Below are 17,076 nucleotides of genomic sequence, written 5' to 3' on the forward strand. Positions count from 1 at the left end.
GTGCATCAGAAAATATGAATCCTTCGTCGCATTGTCTACGACAGCGTTTCTCGAACTTTCCGCCATTGTGCGCGAATGACGAGGGGACAAAGAGAGAAATTAAGAGCCGTCCTCAATGAGTGCGAGAAGAAGCGTCGCGGCGATGGCAATGGCCGTAATTTGCATTGATGCACCGAGACTGCGTTCGCGCGCATATAATTATCTCGTTCGTCGTCTTTTCGCTTTCCGGTCTGATAAAAATCATAATTTCTGAATGCGATACGGATATTGCAGAAAGATTTTATTTAAAGCGTACAAAGAGTAATAAATTCATAATGATAATTAACCGCTTGACTGTTCAAGTTTTTTTTAACTTGTTAACTACATTATTATCATAAATCTATTATTATCATAACTATTGATTGATATAATGTGTGCATCAGGATTGGAAAAGTTACTTTATAGAAGTAACTAGTTATAAGTTCTTCTCTCTCAAAAAGTAACTGGTAACCATTATAAGTTACCGATTCTAAAAAGTACATGTTGCAGTTACTTAAGGGAGTTTCGCTGTTAAATCAAAATGAACAGATTTTTATGAAACTTTGTAAAGAAGTTCAAATTAGTGATATAAATTGACTGTCAAAATTTCAGAAAGCTGAACTAGTTAGTTATTTAGATATTATATATTTTATTAACATGGGCTCTTATGGGAATCGATGAAGTTTTAGGATTTTTCAGTTTTTATTGTCGTATTTAAATTAAATAAAAGTAATGAACAGATAAAACTTTACAATAATACATCTTAGCTGTCCAAAAAAGTACTGTTAAATTTTTGAAACGATGCACTTGCTCGTCCGAGTGAAATAATTGATAGGATAAAAAAAGTTTACAATAATCGAAGTAATACAGCGCGTAAGTGTGGTAAATGTATGCTAGTGATATAACATGAATTTCAAATTGTTGTATTTAGTTATTTAAAGGTGATATAATAGTTTATTCTCAATTTTTTTAAAAATTATTTCAGTAATGAAGATAGTACTTTATAGCCGATTTTTTTCTTATATTCACCATTATTAACTTTAGATATACAGCAAAAAAAAGAATGCAACAAAATAGTTATTTGAATATTTTTCTTTATTTTTTTGAATCCCTGTGCCACTTGTTGTGCCGGGCCTAAGCAGAGGAACTCCCTTAAAAAGTAACGAGTCGTTCCTTCTCACTTACTTTTCTGTTATTTTGTTGTAATGTGTTTATGCATTTTAAATACAAAACTGACATCTCTAAATCACTTACACTAAATATTCAATTACATATTACACTATTTTGAATATAAATATAATAAATATAATGAATTGTTATTTTAAAAACCTTAAATTAAGATATATTTAATATATTAACTGAATAATTATTTATAATAAATTAATATTTATGTTTAAAATATATTATAAAAATTTTTTTAATTTGTCAAATTCAAATTTTATGATAAAAAGTTAAAATTTAGTTTAATGTTTATAAGATAACTATTCTTAAAGATAATTTTTTTCACTTTATTCTACTGAACAATATAGGTCATATGTTAAAATACACATACAAAGTAACTATAAAAGTAACTATATTAATTTCTAATTACCAAAAAAATGTAGTTAAATTAAATTATAGAAAGATATAAAGTTGAAATTACTACAGTTACCGAAGAAATTAACTCTAACTATAATTTTGTTACAACAAATTACTTCTCAACCTGGATATATGTATAATCCAATATTAAGTTTATAGAGACGTAATCGCGTTTTAAGGACGTGCAAGCAAATGTGACATTACAATTGCGAATTTCTAACTAGCTATCTTTCTTTAATTTAGCTAGCGCAAAAATGACGATCTCGATACCGCAAGAAATCGAATTATCACATTATTATTCGGCAGGATGCAATCAGTGACTAGTTTGTTTGCCGATACTTTGAAACAGCATAGCTGCGAGTAGATGGTGACGAGAATCGATTGTTGCTATGCCATACCGCAGCCCCGAAAAGGGCGAGTGGTCAAACCAACGCCGTTATTCGGCAGACGCAATGATACATTCTGCGTATTCTGGGGGAAGGCGCGTTGTTACGATTTTTAATTGGAAATTTTTTTCGGAGGCAGGGTGTTTCTAATTGACTACCATAACAAAAAACTGACAAACGAAAAAGTAAACTTTTCAAAAAAAATTGTCTCTATAAAAATATTTATTTACTTCAAAATATTTTTATAACGTATTAATAATAGAAAAATAGTTTTACGCTAAATTTTTTAAATATTTAGTGTTTACGTACGCGTTTGTTTAATCTGAACGTTCGAACAAAAATATTAACAAATGGACTATTTTACGTTTAAATCTTATTTTTCCTGTTTTTCCACGGTGACTTTGTCGAAAAATAAATAACAGAATTTTGGCTGACATTTGTGTGTCACGCTGCACCGTTTTGCCAGGTGACGGTTTTGGTATCAACAATGTGGGAAAAAAGATAATAGCTCCGGCATATCATTTGTATTACGCGAATGATGAACGATGACTCTCTCTCTCTCTCTCTCTCTCTCTCTCTCTCTCTCTCTCTCTCTCTCTCTCTCTCTCTCTCTCTCTCTCTCTCTCTCTTTCTCTCTCTCTCTGGACTTAATGTCCCGTCGTATCATATCACGTCGCTTTAGACTATGTCACGTGTTACGTGCTCCGTCATTCTTGATGATGTATGAAGAAGGGTTCTGGTTTCTTAAGGGCTTACCTTTCCGGGATAGCTCGGAACCCCTATGATATTAGGGCCAAAGATAACTGTTCCTCCTTGACGACGAGGAGCAACATCCTACCACACAGTCTTTATTCCCATGGTAGTACATCGGTCCAAAGTTATAATTACATTGGTGTCTTGAAGGTGTAGCCAATACAATCTTGTCAGACGTAGGGAATATTTTGAGCTCTCTTTTTAAATTTTAAAGTGGACTTTCTGTTTAAAAATCAAATTCAAATTGAAGTAAAACTGCTTACATTTTAGTATCTTACTCGGCTACACAGAAGTGTAATTTAAATGATTATTTTGATCATTAAATTCATTAAGAAAGAAATAAAAGCTAATTGGTTTTTCTTAAGAAGAAGATAACACTTAGTTTATGGAATAAGTTTATGGTTTACAAAATATGTGCAAGTGATATTTATTAAAAAAACTACTTATTTAGACTTTGTCTGGAAAATATTTTGCTATATCTCAATACCCTTAAATAGCAATATTTCTTTTTCCCCATATCTTGCGTGTCCGGCCAGAAGTCCGGTTATCTCCTCGGAGACAGGCATGCTTCTCGTTTAGGAAAATGTCGCGTCACGCGTCTTATCAATGTGGCGAACCAATACGATACGATCGATCAGACACAGTTGGCGGCACATGACGTCTCTCTTTTTGAGGCTAGGCCGAGCCGTTTCCACGATCGCTTCGGCTTGAAGGAGGGCACGCGCAACTAATTAAAGCGCGGCACCGAGTTAATAAGCGGCAAGTCGATGCTGTAATTAGCGATCATTACCGTCGAAATATCTCTTCCAAAGAGGATCACTGTGGTGCAACGCCACCCGCGCTACGGTGAATTTTAATTAATTCGATCGGTCGCGGTGAATTCCTCGAGAGATTGGCGACCGAGCTTAACACCTTGGCTACGAGCTATCAATCCACCCTCTTTTTTATTAATTAACCGAAGCTTAATAAAATACTGCGTAGCTTTTTTGCAGCAAATTAATTATACCGTATAAATCGCATGGTAACTTTGAGGAACATTATAATGAGAGAATTAATATCAATCAGTAATAATTTCTGTAAAAGAATAATCTTCGTACAATGAGATTATACCGAACTAAATGTTATGTTGAAGGTTTCTATAAAATATCATTACGTTGCATTACTTACTAATTTTCCCTTCTTTAGTATTGTCGTTTAAAATTGCAAAGTTTTAAAAAATTAAATTAAATTAATTAAGTATCAAATAAGTACACAAGATTGTGTAAAAATAATTTTCTCGCTCGCACGTAATTAGTTTTAAATTTAACCTCTCGAAAAAAATTTTCAACGCCTCGTGACCTAACGCAAATTTCAATTTTGCACAACGAGTTATAACCCATTTACCCCGCGGCGAGTTGCATTTTCAGCAACTTTAAATGCTCTTTGTTGTCCCTTTAGTCGGCTTAACGCACGATGACGCGCGAGCACGTGTTCTATCCCCGAGAGAGAAGGAAAACGGAAGTGAAATCGGGAAATGTAAAGGGTAAACCATCGGCGAGTTTTTATGACAATCGAGAAAAAAATCTTAAGCGCCGCGCGATGATATCGAAACGACAGAAATTTTCGTTATCCGCTCGTGCGGTCGTCGCGTTGGGAGTGGTAATTGGCTGCGAGACAGAGAGCGCCGGGCTTACGCGGGCGATATGCTTTCTAATATTTGTACACTTTGATTGGAGTTTGCCCAGACGGGACTCAAATTAATTACACACTTTTTTCTGTGCGTCCCGCATTCGCGAAATAACGTGATAACGCGTCGGATGATTTTCTCGCGTCGGTATGCGTCGCTGTCGCGTTTTGGGCAAACGTGTACTACCCATCTGTTTGGCAACGTGCAACCAAAAAAAAAGCTTTTGCTTTATGCACCATTTATATTTTGCGCGAGATTAACTCTCAAACGCAATATTCTGCGTGAAAAAATGTTCCTACCGAAACGAATGTTGTTTTCGCGAATTTTTATACATTTGGCTATTAATTTTAATTTTCGAATGCGGTTAAGTTTGGTTCTTTTCAAAATCTTATAAAAGAAATAGTTTGAATTTGACATAAATAAAAACGCGTCAGGCATCCTTTTACTTATAATTATTTTGACTTACGACAGACGTTATTGATCAAAAATTAACTAACATATTCTAATAAAGCAAATTAATTTATTCGGCACATAGTTTAACGAATTGGAAAAAAGATAAACGAAACACAAAATCAATATAATAAGAATCAGTATAAAGATAGAATTTATGACAGAATAAGGTTTGTCTTTAATTAATTATATTTTCATATATTTATAATCTCTTACAATTATTAATTTTATAACACTTATATTAAGATATATATTTATGAAAATTGAATATTTTTAAGAGAAAATAGTATTATTTTTTAATCACTTATTGAAGTTAATTTGTGCTTAAGTTAAATATTAATATTATAATAGCAAATATTGTATTAAAAATTGTTATCTTTAAAAACAAACTTTTGTTTTGCCATTTCTTAAATAGAAATTTACAACTAGATAGAGGTTTGCAAAAATATTTTAGCAATAAAATAATTTGAATAAATAACATTTTACTTATATGTAAAAACAAATGCTATTTGACTTGGAATCAATTTGTTTTACAACCAAAGTTTTAAAACGTAATCCCATAATAAGAGAGATATAAAAATCTATGTATTGCATTAGATTCAATTTCAAATGTATAAACTCGTAATTAGAAAAATTCGTATACATTATAAATTGTTGTGTGCAATATTACGCATATGAAACGCTACCAGAATTTTATTTATTAAAATTGCTTCAGTTACGCGTTTTCTCGTACACTTTTTCAAATTACATCCGTTCTTTCTAGATACGTTTTCCACGTTCGCTTTCTTCCTCATTTTTATTCCTGATTCCTGATGTATTTGCTTTATTTTAACCATATAAAAAACTGGAAAACGTTGAAAAGAATGTGTGGAAAGAGCAAACCTAGTTTCTCCGCAGCTTGAAGAAAAGCTCGGCTTGAAGTTCGACCTCGTAACTCATACCACCACATTACCACCACCACCACCACCATCAAACGTCAAATCTCATGCGTACTTTTCTACACGATGGGAGATACGCGAGAAGGCGGCGCGAGACCTTGCCGTTCAAAATTTAGGACGGCTAGAAGGCAGCAGGATAAGGGAGAATGGCGGGGATCGTAACTTAAATCCAGAAGTGATCATTTTAATAGGGCCAAATTAATTTCTCGCGAGAATGCGGCGGCGACACTGCACCCAGAGGGTTGGCTCGACAGAGAAGGGGTACTGGGATGGTGAAGTGAGGATGGAGGAGAGTACTGAAAGCTCGACTGGTGCACGAGAGAGAGAGAGAGAAAGCGAGGACAAAGAGGGGGATGAAGAGAAAGGGAGGGCGTAGGGTAGCGCCGGGATCGTGGGGCATAGATTATGAGATGGGTGACATTCTCTGACATTTTAGTAATGTCGCCACCGTCTAACCCAACCCTGCCGCCACCCGCGTCCCGCCCTTCTGATGGTGGTATTTGGTACCCAAGGGGCATGCGGGCATAGTTTGCCTCGCGCGGCCATGGTACAATTCGCCCGGCAAGTTTCCGCAGCTAATTACCATATAGTGTCTTGCGGCGCGCGCCTTGCTCTGCTCTCTCTAGTCGAAGTCCTTTAATAGATGTCCCGGCAGGTCCCGGCAGTTGCGCAGCTGCGAGGAGCGGTCAATTTTGAGGTGCGAATGCGATTGCGAATTACATTTGCGCCAGGCGCCGAGGGGAAATCTACGAGGAAATCGACGCAAGTGGAACAAACTGGCGCGAGAGAATACGTTTAAGTACGAGCCTGACGATGTGCTCCAGAAACGGCATAGCTCTCTCTTTCTCTCTCCCCCCCCCCCTTCCTTTTTTTCTTTCTCTCTCTGAACTGATTTTAAAACGCATAAATTTATATTAAATCTGACTTGGATTCACAATATTGTCACGTTTGCATAAACGTTATTTAGAACGAGATCTATTTTTCCCCCTTTTCAAAACTCTCGTCCCTTAGTCCGATATTTAAGGCCGAGAAAAAAGCTAAAAAGGCTCGATGCTAAATTTACATCGCTTTCGCCCTTCTCGCGCCGATGCCGTTCCGCTTCGATACAATCGAGATACCGACCCCCGGTCGGCCGGGTCATCTATTTCCTCCCTCCGGCTCCTCCGGCCGAAGACGTCAGAGGATCCCACACCCTCGCTCGCGTCGACCGGATATTCACCTTTCTGTTGTCCTCTCGCATTTTCACGCCCGTTTTCCAGCAATCATATTTACATACGCCGCATCATAATGGCGGCGGCTTGGTGAAACCGGTGAAAATTTTCCACCGGGGCAACAGCATTAACGAACAGGGACGATCGCGAAGAGCGCGGCGCGCGAAAAGGAAGAATATGTATACGAAATTAATAGTATTCCGCGCAAAGTGCGTGCATGTGTACAAATCGCCTCCGCAGCTCCATGCATTTGTACGCCGAAAAACCCCTTTACCTCTCCCCCTGTCTGTCGTCTTTTCCACCTCGTGTTTTCCCACCTTCCCCCGATGTTCCGCCCTTCCCCTCCCCCAAGCAACTCCCGTATAATACCGTCGCGCGATTATTTCCGGAGAAGTGCGTGGAAACAATAAACGCATATAACAGAACCAGCATAACTTTATTTTGAAAAAGGTAAATTTATAAGAAGTTTATTGTTTGGAAAGCCTACATATTTTATTTATCGTTGCCTCTGAGGTTGGAATACCGATGTAGAGAACTGAGATATTAATAGGAATTTGCATATGCACATCAGATACACTTCTGCTATGATCTATGAATAATGTTTAATAATGTTCCACTGGATATATGTATACATGTGGTTACACAGATGTTTGCATTTTAAGGAGATACTGAATCGAGATGCTGTTTGTGTATGTTATGTAGGTCGTATCGATATGATCGATCCGCGAAATGTGGTCGGAAATATCTCGTGGATTGAGATCGTGTCGCGTCTGCTCGCATTAGTTGGAAATCATTTCTGGCATACGGGCCGCTTAAATAAGTCGCTTAAATGTCACGTTATTGACCGAAACTTTTCGACCATCTGCTTTTAAGTCGAATCTTAAAACATGAAGTGCTTCCTCAAAGTAGGTTGTAGTGATTGAGCTTGACACGAAAAAATTGCACGTGCCGTATTTTTAGAAAGTCGTCTTTATACGCTATTCATGAGACACTTATGACGTACGCGAGAAGAGTAAGAGATATGCTCTTATATTGCATCAAATAAATAAAATGTTCTATGTATGAGAAGCTTCTCCCCTGAGATTTTTATTCATCTCACTTGCGACTTTCTGTTCTTGTTAAATATTCGTTTGAACAGCTAATTTAAAGTGGAAACACTGCAATTTTTTGAATTATTTTTTAAAACTTTAATTCCCCCCCCCCTCCCCTTTCTCTCAACAAACATTTTATAAGATGTTCTTAATTCTAAAATGCAAGCTTTTAGACTTTTAAATATTTTTCTCTCCAAGTGCTATTATCATTCACACGCTCCTTTTAGCACAAATTAAATCTTTTATTATTAAGAATGGCTCGAAACTTTAAAGTAATTATTTAAGAATACGTATCGTCGATTCGATTGGCAATTAAGTTGCAGATGGTCTTTAAGTTCGAGGGAAGAAATGGTGCGCAAAGCAGAGTTAATAAATAGAGTCGCGCAACGTGATGGCGTATTTCACGTATTTTCATCGCCAGCAGCCTCTTAGAGTGCCGTAATATAGGGACGAAAGGGATGAGAAGGTAGAGGAAAAGAGGGTCCGAGAGATAGAGCCAAGAGACGAGTCCCGGAGACTCGTAAGTAGTTTTATTAAGGGGTTCCTTTCGGAAAATCGTGGAGGACCGTTGAATATACATCGGTGAAGATATATGTGATATCGATTACCATTTGGGATCTCAATATTACGTCGCCGGTCCATCTGTATACTTCCTTCCACATATAACTATCAGTGGCAGTTGTATCTTTCTCTATATCTTTCATCCTTCAACGTACAAGGTGTTCAAAATAAACCTTAAATTTTGTTATTATATTTATTATCTTATTTTATAATCAACTAATTTATTTTTACATATATGTTATTGTTACACGGAAAGAACAGTCTTGTGCTAAGGTATCTAAACATTTATTTATGTAATAAATAACTAATGTACTGTAATATGTAATAACATTGTTTTCAGACCTGTACCTAAGCTTTTAGATACTTTAACAAAATCATTCTTTCTATATGTACATATTAAAACTAATTTCCATCTTATAACACACATTTATGTTGTATCCTATGTCTTTTTTCATAAATATTTAATTTCTAAATCTTTTCCTTAAAGCCCTTCAATAATATATATTAATATAATGATTATATTTACATTTTTGTTAAGTAAAAATCAATTCTAAATTTCAATCTTGAGAAGAATCTATAAATGAGGATAGTGTAACGGAAGTTTTGAAACACGGTGTACTTCTGCCAGTTCCCCTTCTGTCCAATCCATCTTATTCCGTCTTTCTTTACCCCTCTTTCTCACTCTCGTCTCTCGTCCACATGACTTCCCATCGCGCTCATGGACCAAACTCGTACATGAGGAAATGGTATATACATATAAGAGCGGGACGGAGCCCCATCCCGCAAAATCACTTTGAAGCACCGTATCTACGCAATGGTGTATGCACGTAGCGCGCTAAAGACACTACGTGAACTTTAACTCTTTAATCATAATAAAGAAATGTACATCGAGCACTGAAATGAGAAAACTTGAAAAATATTCAAATCTCAAATAATATGAATGTGAAATTTAATACAGTAAGCTACTTGAAGGAAAATATTCGGAAGTCTGTGAAAGAAAAAAGTAAAATTGGAAAATATAAACTTTTTTTTAATTGTGAAGTTGTAAAATTTGCACAAAGTTATTATTAGGCACTAAAATTTGCTTTAAACGAAAATGACTTTTTTTATCTTATACCAATTCTTTGAAATTAAATTAACGATTGTTACAGTGACTTGTGCAACGCATTAGTTCAAATTTAATAATGCACCCGATAATCCGGCGGGTCTGTGTATCGATAGGCAAATAAATTGAGATGATATATCGCGACAGTTCGAAAATTGAATTAAGTCGAGCGGCAGTAGAGCACGGTAGGAGGTCCTGCAAGAGTAATTCGAAGATAATGTGATCACAAATAGGAAGCACCTACGAGCTACGAGCGTAAAATAATTTCGGAGGAGAGCGTGATGTATGCACGTGCGCATGTGAAGAGCCGCGGTGAGATATGTACTTTGACCCCTTAAATAACCAAAGAATGCGCGGGATGTCGTTTCGGTGCTACGTGTCACGTGCGACGTAAAATTAAGCGAGAGTACTCGGCACTCGTGCGAAGGGACTGTGTTATCTCAACTGTGCAATCTAATTGCGCAAATGTAAAATAGAAAAGTTGACGGCAACAGCGTCGGCATCGTATATTTAGGAAGAGATCTGTTCTCATATTAAATAATATTTACTTGCTCGAAAAAAAAAGTGCCGGAAAAATATTTTGTACGTCCGAGAGAACTATATAGACTTTCTCTCTCTTTCTGTCGTATTTTTAGAAACTTTAAATAATTTTGTAAATTAATTATAACTCTTAGGTAATTGATTTATGAATAATTGATAATGCACACGTATACCGTGAGCAAGTTTTGCAAAATTCCAAATTCCACTACGTTATAAATGTTGCAAACGCAAATATCCGAAACGGGTAGCGTACCCTCGGAAATAGCGTATGAACGTAGGGTGCGGTGTATTTTTTTGACCCCTTAAATTGCCAGGAAGGTACGGACGGTCGTTTGTTAGCCACCACGTGTTATCGCCGCCTTGAATAATACAGTTGGTGTGTTTTACGAAAGTTATGCGCTTACACCCTTTAACTAAATTACGCTTCGCGGGGGTTTGAACGTTTACCCGATAGATGCGCCAGAGGAGATAAACCAGCAGGGTATACGTCCATTTTCTGTGGTTTTTTTTTTACCCGCTAATAAATATTTCACATATCGTTCTCTTGCACGATTTAATAATTTCTATCTCAATACGAGACGGCGGTAAATTGTTACATAAACAAATATATTTTTTTTATTGGAAGGATTATGGAATTAAAAAGGGTAGCGATATTAAAATCATTTATTTCAATTCTCTGACTTTGTCGCGAACCACCACGGAAATTAAAATTGCGTTGGAGAAAAAGAAAATTGTTTCTGCAATACGTTTAAAACGGTGCAACGAACTGACATGTGCCTTGGAGGTATCGTTGACGTTAAAGAATCACTTGGCTGGCGAGAGAGATAAAAGTCCACTGCTCGTTCGTGTAAAACGGAACACGTGCGAAATGGACCACGAAGAAAAATACGGAAACCCGTGCTACGCCAATGTCCGCGCGAGCCAGCAAGCTCCGTCGGTCGGTCCATCGGGTCTCGATAGTCGTGAAATCTTTCCCACATCCGTCTTCTGGCTCTTGTGCTCGCCGCCTTCGTGCTTCCTACGATTTTCCCCATTAGAAGTAAGACGGCGCGCTCGTGCAAATCCCGCACGTTTTTACTGCCGTGCTCTAGCACCGATATACGCTTAAAATCAATGTTCAATGCACATACGGCTTCCTACGTCTCTCACACGAGTAACTGGAAGTATGTTCCCTACGGAGGAGCTACTCTACGCGCATGTGTGCCGAGGGATTTGGAGTGCGAATATACAGGGTGTACCGAGAAGTAAGTGTGAAAAATACATAAAGTTAAATATCCAAAATATATATTCGAACCTTTTCAAAATAATTCAAATATACATATATTTGATGACACCGGAATGTATTTTCCTTTCGTAAAAACAGACGAGAGTCAGCGTCCCGTTAGTTGATTGCGATTCTGGCATTAACTGTAGAATTAACGAGATATTCAGTTTTTACGTTCGTCTCGTTGATACAACTTTTAACGCTAACGAATTCGATAAAGTGTTCCGGTCGGTCGTGTATGTGTGTACGATACCGCAATGAGCGCCTGAATCGAATACAAATGCGTATGATGGTACACGTGGAGAAATCGATAAATGTTCTCTACAATACGTATTGTCATTCCTCGCGTAAACACAGGTATTTTGTTCGCAAACTGATAGAGTATAATAAATCGAATTTATTTATGATAATAAAATTGAATATATTTACATTAGGTATACATGTACTGGAATCAAATTTGAAATTTAATGTATTGTACATTATTTCTATTTATCAAGAAGATTCTCTTATTATGGTACAATTCAATTATGAGATCTAATTTCTATTAGGGAATATTCAAAACGAGAGGAAGATATAATTAATTTTTAATATTCTAGAATTTTCTTCTCATTTGACAAAGAAACAGTCGTGCTTTCCTTTTTTTTTGGAAATTATCTTTCACCTTGAACGCCCTAACAACAATCGTCATTTCAGCGGAACAAAAAGAAAAGTCATAGAAACTTCGATCTATTCATTTGGATTACTTGATAAATGTAAACTTCATTGTCACACAGTCGACTTGCGATTTCCGAAAATCTTTTTGCCTAGATTCAATACATTGTTGAAACTCTTTAGGAAATCAAATGGATAAATCGGAGAGGCTTTAGGTCCCGCGCGTCATTCGATCCCATAGTATCAACGACGCAGTATCCTTCGCTAAAAGGTATTCTTTCCGTTCGTGAAATAAATGGGATTGCAAAAAGATTTTATTTTCTAAACTCGCTTTAGTCCAGTTGCTACACATAATGTAAAAAGACTTTGTGTTAAATATATATATTGGTCAAATCAAGTGAAAACAGTTCGTTCTTCGGTCTTACTCGATTTCAACACGTTTGCTTTGTATTTAAAAGACATTGCGCAGTGATGGCCGATTTTATTTCACAATCATAATTTACAATTTAACATTGGACTTTACCCGTCGGAAGAGTTGCGAGTTGTTTTCGATTCGTCGCAAGATTGGATATATTTCATTAACTAATCTCGTAGCTGGTGGTCGAACTTCCGATAAACGTATTAGTGATACAAGGCATGCCATGGACACGACAGTGCAAAGTTTAACGACATAATTGCAGGTGACGTATAGCAGGGACAATAGCCTCTACGATGTAACTGCAAAATCGATATATTGCACGGCGGACTTCGAAAAATTATATTTACATAAGAGAGCATTCTTTCTCGTATCGAAACTCTAGACGGAAGTTAATAAGAATTTTTAATAACCAAGGGAATTTGAGATTGTCATAGGTATATCGTGTAATTCCCAATCATTATGATTGTGATGAAACATGTATGTTATAGTATATAGTATATACACGCGTAGAGAAAGAGTTAGTCAACGAAGCTCTAAAATATGCCACGCTAAAATGTATTATTAAAATAAGAACAGCTAATACATTTGTTACCGAAGTTTCTTATTAGTTCGCAAAGTATAGATGCTACAAAAAGATAAATTCGTTATTAGAACGTTTAGCTAAATTATGCTATTTTCTTTTCGCAATAGAAACTAATAATATTCGTAGCGAGACATTATTAATCTTAGTTGAGATTATATAAAGAGAAATATTAAATTCTTCTTAGGAGAAATATTAAATTCTTAAATTTATTTCTAAGTAGTAATAAATAAAATTAAACTGTCAAAATATGTTTTGTTTACTTTTATATTGGAGCGTCCAATTTTGGGGACTCGACTTCGAGGAATTCTTTTATAAAATGGAATTTTCGAGATAAGAATGAAAAGTTGTCTAATGTTGCATTCTTTATTTTATCCCATGTAATTATTTACTTACAAAAAATGCAAGATTATTTCACCATGTCCATCTGTTGACAGTGCCGTATAATTGTGAATTGAAATTAATTTTAAATATATACATAACATATTGAAAAATATCTTGGTTGAGATATTTGTCGTAATAAATTATTTACAATTTTTTAAAGTAAGAAAATTTTAAAGGTACTTTTGAGCATCGATATTTAGCTTAGTAACTGTGTTTTAAGATGAAATTGATGGCGCGGTTATATGAGCTAAGAATATTAAATTTATAGAAAAGTTATATTCAGCAGCAAGATTTGCTGCAGACCGAGTGGGCGATCTTAATTGAAACATTTATCGGTCGGACAATTAACTTACCACGTTTAGGAATAAGTTATCACTTTTTTAGATACTCATGCTAAAATATGATTTTATTATATGAGTATCTAATGAGCTAATAAATTGCTACAAATATATTTTATCTTTAATAGACAATTTTTAGTGATAAAAAAATTTAACTGTTATATTTAGCTGATATTGATGACTCTTTCCACTCACACGTATTATTTTATAAAAATAAAATGTAAAATTGTAAAAATTATAATTAACGTCTTAACGAAATAATTATATGCGAAATCTGGCGTATGCAAAATTTTAATTTTTCTTATTTTTACTTATATACTCTTTCGCCTTTCTACATTTTGCCTTTCAGCAAAATTAATTTATTTTTACCTGTGTTTCAGAACCAATGCAGTAACAAAACAGGAGACGATGTTGCATTTTCATCAAGAAGTGCGCGATCGGGGTCACGATTAACACTTTGGTGGTTTCAAGCTATTGTCCATCGTCCATCGTTACGTAAGATTCATTTAATTAACTCAGTTTTTTAATGCATGCCACATCCGTTTCTACATGGCCAAGGGCAAACATCGCATATTCATTCATGTAAAATGAATAAAAAAATTCCAACAGCGTTTTAAACAAAGTTTTAGCTGAAAATTATAATTATAATTATAATTACATATTTACTTGAAAAATTTATTCTGACAAACAAGCGACTGTGCACGGTACCATTTTACACGAGGAAAACTACAACGGTCACTCTGTATACACCATTGTGCATAAACGTGCATGCGGGACTATTGTTGTGCGGGCTTTAAGTTCGCGTCCTTTTTCGAGACATTTCATCGCGGCCCCTTTGTTATCTGTGCTCTTGAAAGATATCTCGCGGAAAGAAAGATAATCCTCGACGATCGCGTATAAGAATTTTACTCTAACGAGCCGCGCGGTGAGACTTTTGTATATCCTCTCGCGAGGATGAGACTCGATTGAATTGGAGGCGCTATTCGAGAGCCCGTTCCTCGTCGTTTATAACAGATGATGCGCTAGATGGCGGAAGCGCGGCCTTCATATTTTAATTGGCCGATTCGCCCCGAATCAGGACTGCGCCCTCGTATCAATCACAATAGCAGGCAGCCCGCCTCCTATTTTATGCAATTCCCGAGGCGCCGCGACGACCCAAGGGCTCCTCGAGAAATTCCTCGTGAGGGTGCATTTCCGTGAAACTTTGCAATCGCCGCAGGGTGCAGGAACCCTCGCTCTATCTCGCCCTCTCACTGCGTTTGCCGAATAGGGATTCGATCCCTTCCACTTCTCTCTGTCTCTCTTTCTCCCATTACTTTTTTTTTGACGCAGTTTGGTCCTTAGACCTATCGCGTTTCTTTCTCCGGCCCTTACCAACGCCGAGCTCCATCAACGCCTGTCGTTTAGCCCGCGGCGGAGCGTTGACGAAAGCAAAAGTGATTAAATGAAGATAGAGTGGAGAACGAGAGGGCGTTCACGCAGGGCCTCGAGAGGAAATTGCTAGGATGCCGGAATGTTTAGTATCTTTTTTGAATAGGGACACGCACGCTCAATTATTGAACAGTCATTGTTTTCCAGATTTTGCCATTTCTAACATTTTTCTCCTATTTTGAATTCATTTTTTAATTTCAAAAATATTTTGACATAACTAGGGCAGAATTGCTAAATGCGTACCGATCCTAAATCATGCCTCATTAATAGAACCAATATAATGAACTCGGTAATGCAAAGCAACAAAATATATGAAGAATCAGGTCAATACATCGAGCTAATATAATATTTTTAATAAAAATATGATTTATTGACTGATATAAAAAAATAAACAAATCATGAATAAAAGAAATCTAATACACATTATAAATTAAAGAAACGTTTTGACTCTACGGAGTCCTCATCAGTCTGTATTACAAATTATCTAATATTAAATTAAGTACTGTCCTAACGTTAACACTGAATAAAGCAATAGATATGAAGCATTACAATATGGTCTCGAAAAAATCAGTCATAAAGTCTAAAAAGGTAAAATAGTAATCCCGGTCAATAGTATTAAATATTAGTGATGTAGTCACACATACAATGGAAATGTATCAAATTCTAAAAACCGGAAAATATATATAATTTTACTACTAACTTTTCTACTAAATATTACCTTTTCCGGTCAATGGTATTAAATATTAGTGTAGTCAATGGAAGTGTATCAAATTCTAAAAACCGGAAAAAGTAATATTTATAATCTACAGACTCTACGAAGTATATGATATACGAAAAATAAAGTATATAAACTGACCAAACATACTTGCGAAAATTGAATTTGCCAAACTAGAGTAAAAGACTATTATAAGAATTGAGCGTCAAAGCGTCAATTATTCGATAGTCAACAGAGGTATGAGCTCCGGTGAGCGCCGGTTTTTAGAATTTGACACATTTCTATTGACTACACTAATATTTAATACCATTGACCGGGATTACTATTTTATTTTTTTTAGACTTTATGACTGGTTTTTCCGACGATATTGTAATACTGCATATCTATTGTTTTATTCATCGTTAACGTTAAGACAGTACTTAATTTAATATTAGATAATTTGTAATACAGACTGATAAGGACTCCGAAACGTTTTTTTAATTTATAATGCGTATTAAATTTCTTTTAATCATGATTTTTTTACCTTTTTATATCAGTCAATAAAACATATTTTTACTAAGAATATTATATTATATTAGCTCGATATTGACCTAATTCTTCATATATTTTATGCCTCACTAATATATTATATTTTCAGTTGTTAAGCAAAATGAGATAATCTACTTTAGCATACACAATGTAAACCTGTAAATCATAGTAAATTATATATTATTTATGTAAACGATAATTTATGTGTCATCGAAGATTTTTAATATTAAAGTCATGTTAATATATCAGTACTTTTAAAACTTAATTATTTTTTTCTGTATTGTGTTATCCAATTTATAATAATTTACACTGCTGGTATAGTCTATGTGAAAAAGATTCGTTTTAACGTAACTTAAACAATCTAGTAAATTTAATCTTGATACAATCTGTATGATACAATCCTGCCTATAGGTAATTTAAGTGACCTCATATCTTTTGCAGTATGTTTCAAAAAGACTAATAAATAAACT

At 35.5% G+C, this 17,076-nt stretch overlaps 1 protein-coding gene across 12 annotated transcripts in view; it reads left to right on the forward strand.

The window, feature by feature from the left end:
• The window catches only part of LOC105839910 (serine proteinase stubble), a 117,998-nt gene that overhangs the window by 13,147 nt on the left and 87,775 nt on the right, over positions 1 to 17,076 (forward strand). For all 12 annotated transcript variants that reach the window (XR_004962369.1, XR_004962370.1, XR_004962371.1 and 9 more), the window contains exon 2: positions 14,313 to 14,427. The gene's annotated coding sequence lies outside the window, so the exon portion shown is untranslated. The remainder of the gene's footprint in view (positions 1 to 14,312; positions 14,428 to 17,076) is intronic.

This window comes from Monomorium pharaonis, chromosome 2 (assembly GCF_013373865.1).
Source record: "Monomorium pharaonis isolate MP-MQ-018 chromosome 2, ASM1337386v2, whole genome shotgun sequence".
Classification (NCBI taxonomy): Eukaryota; Metazoa; Arthropoda; class Insecta; order Hymenoptera; family Formicidae; genus Monomorium; species Monomorium pharaonis.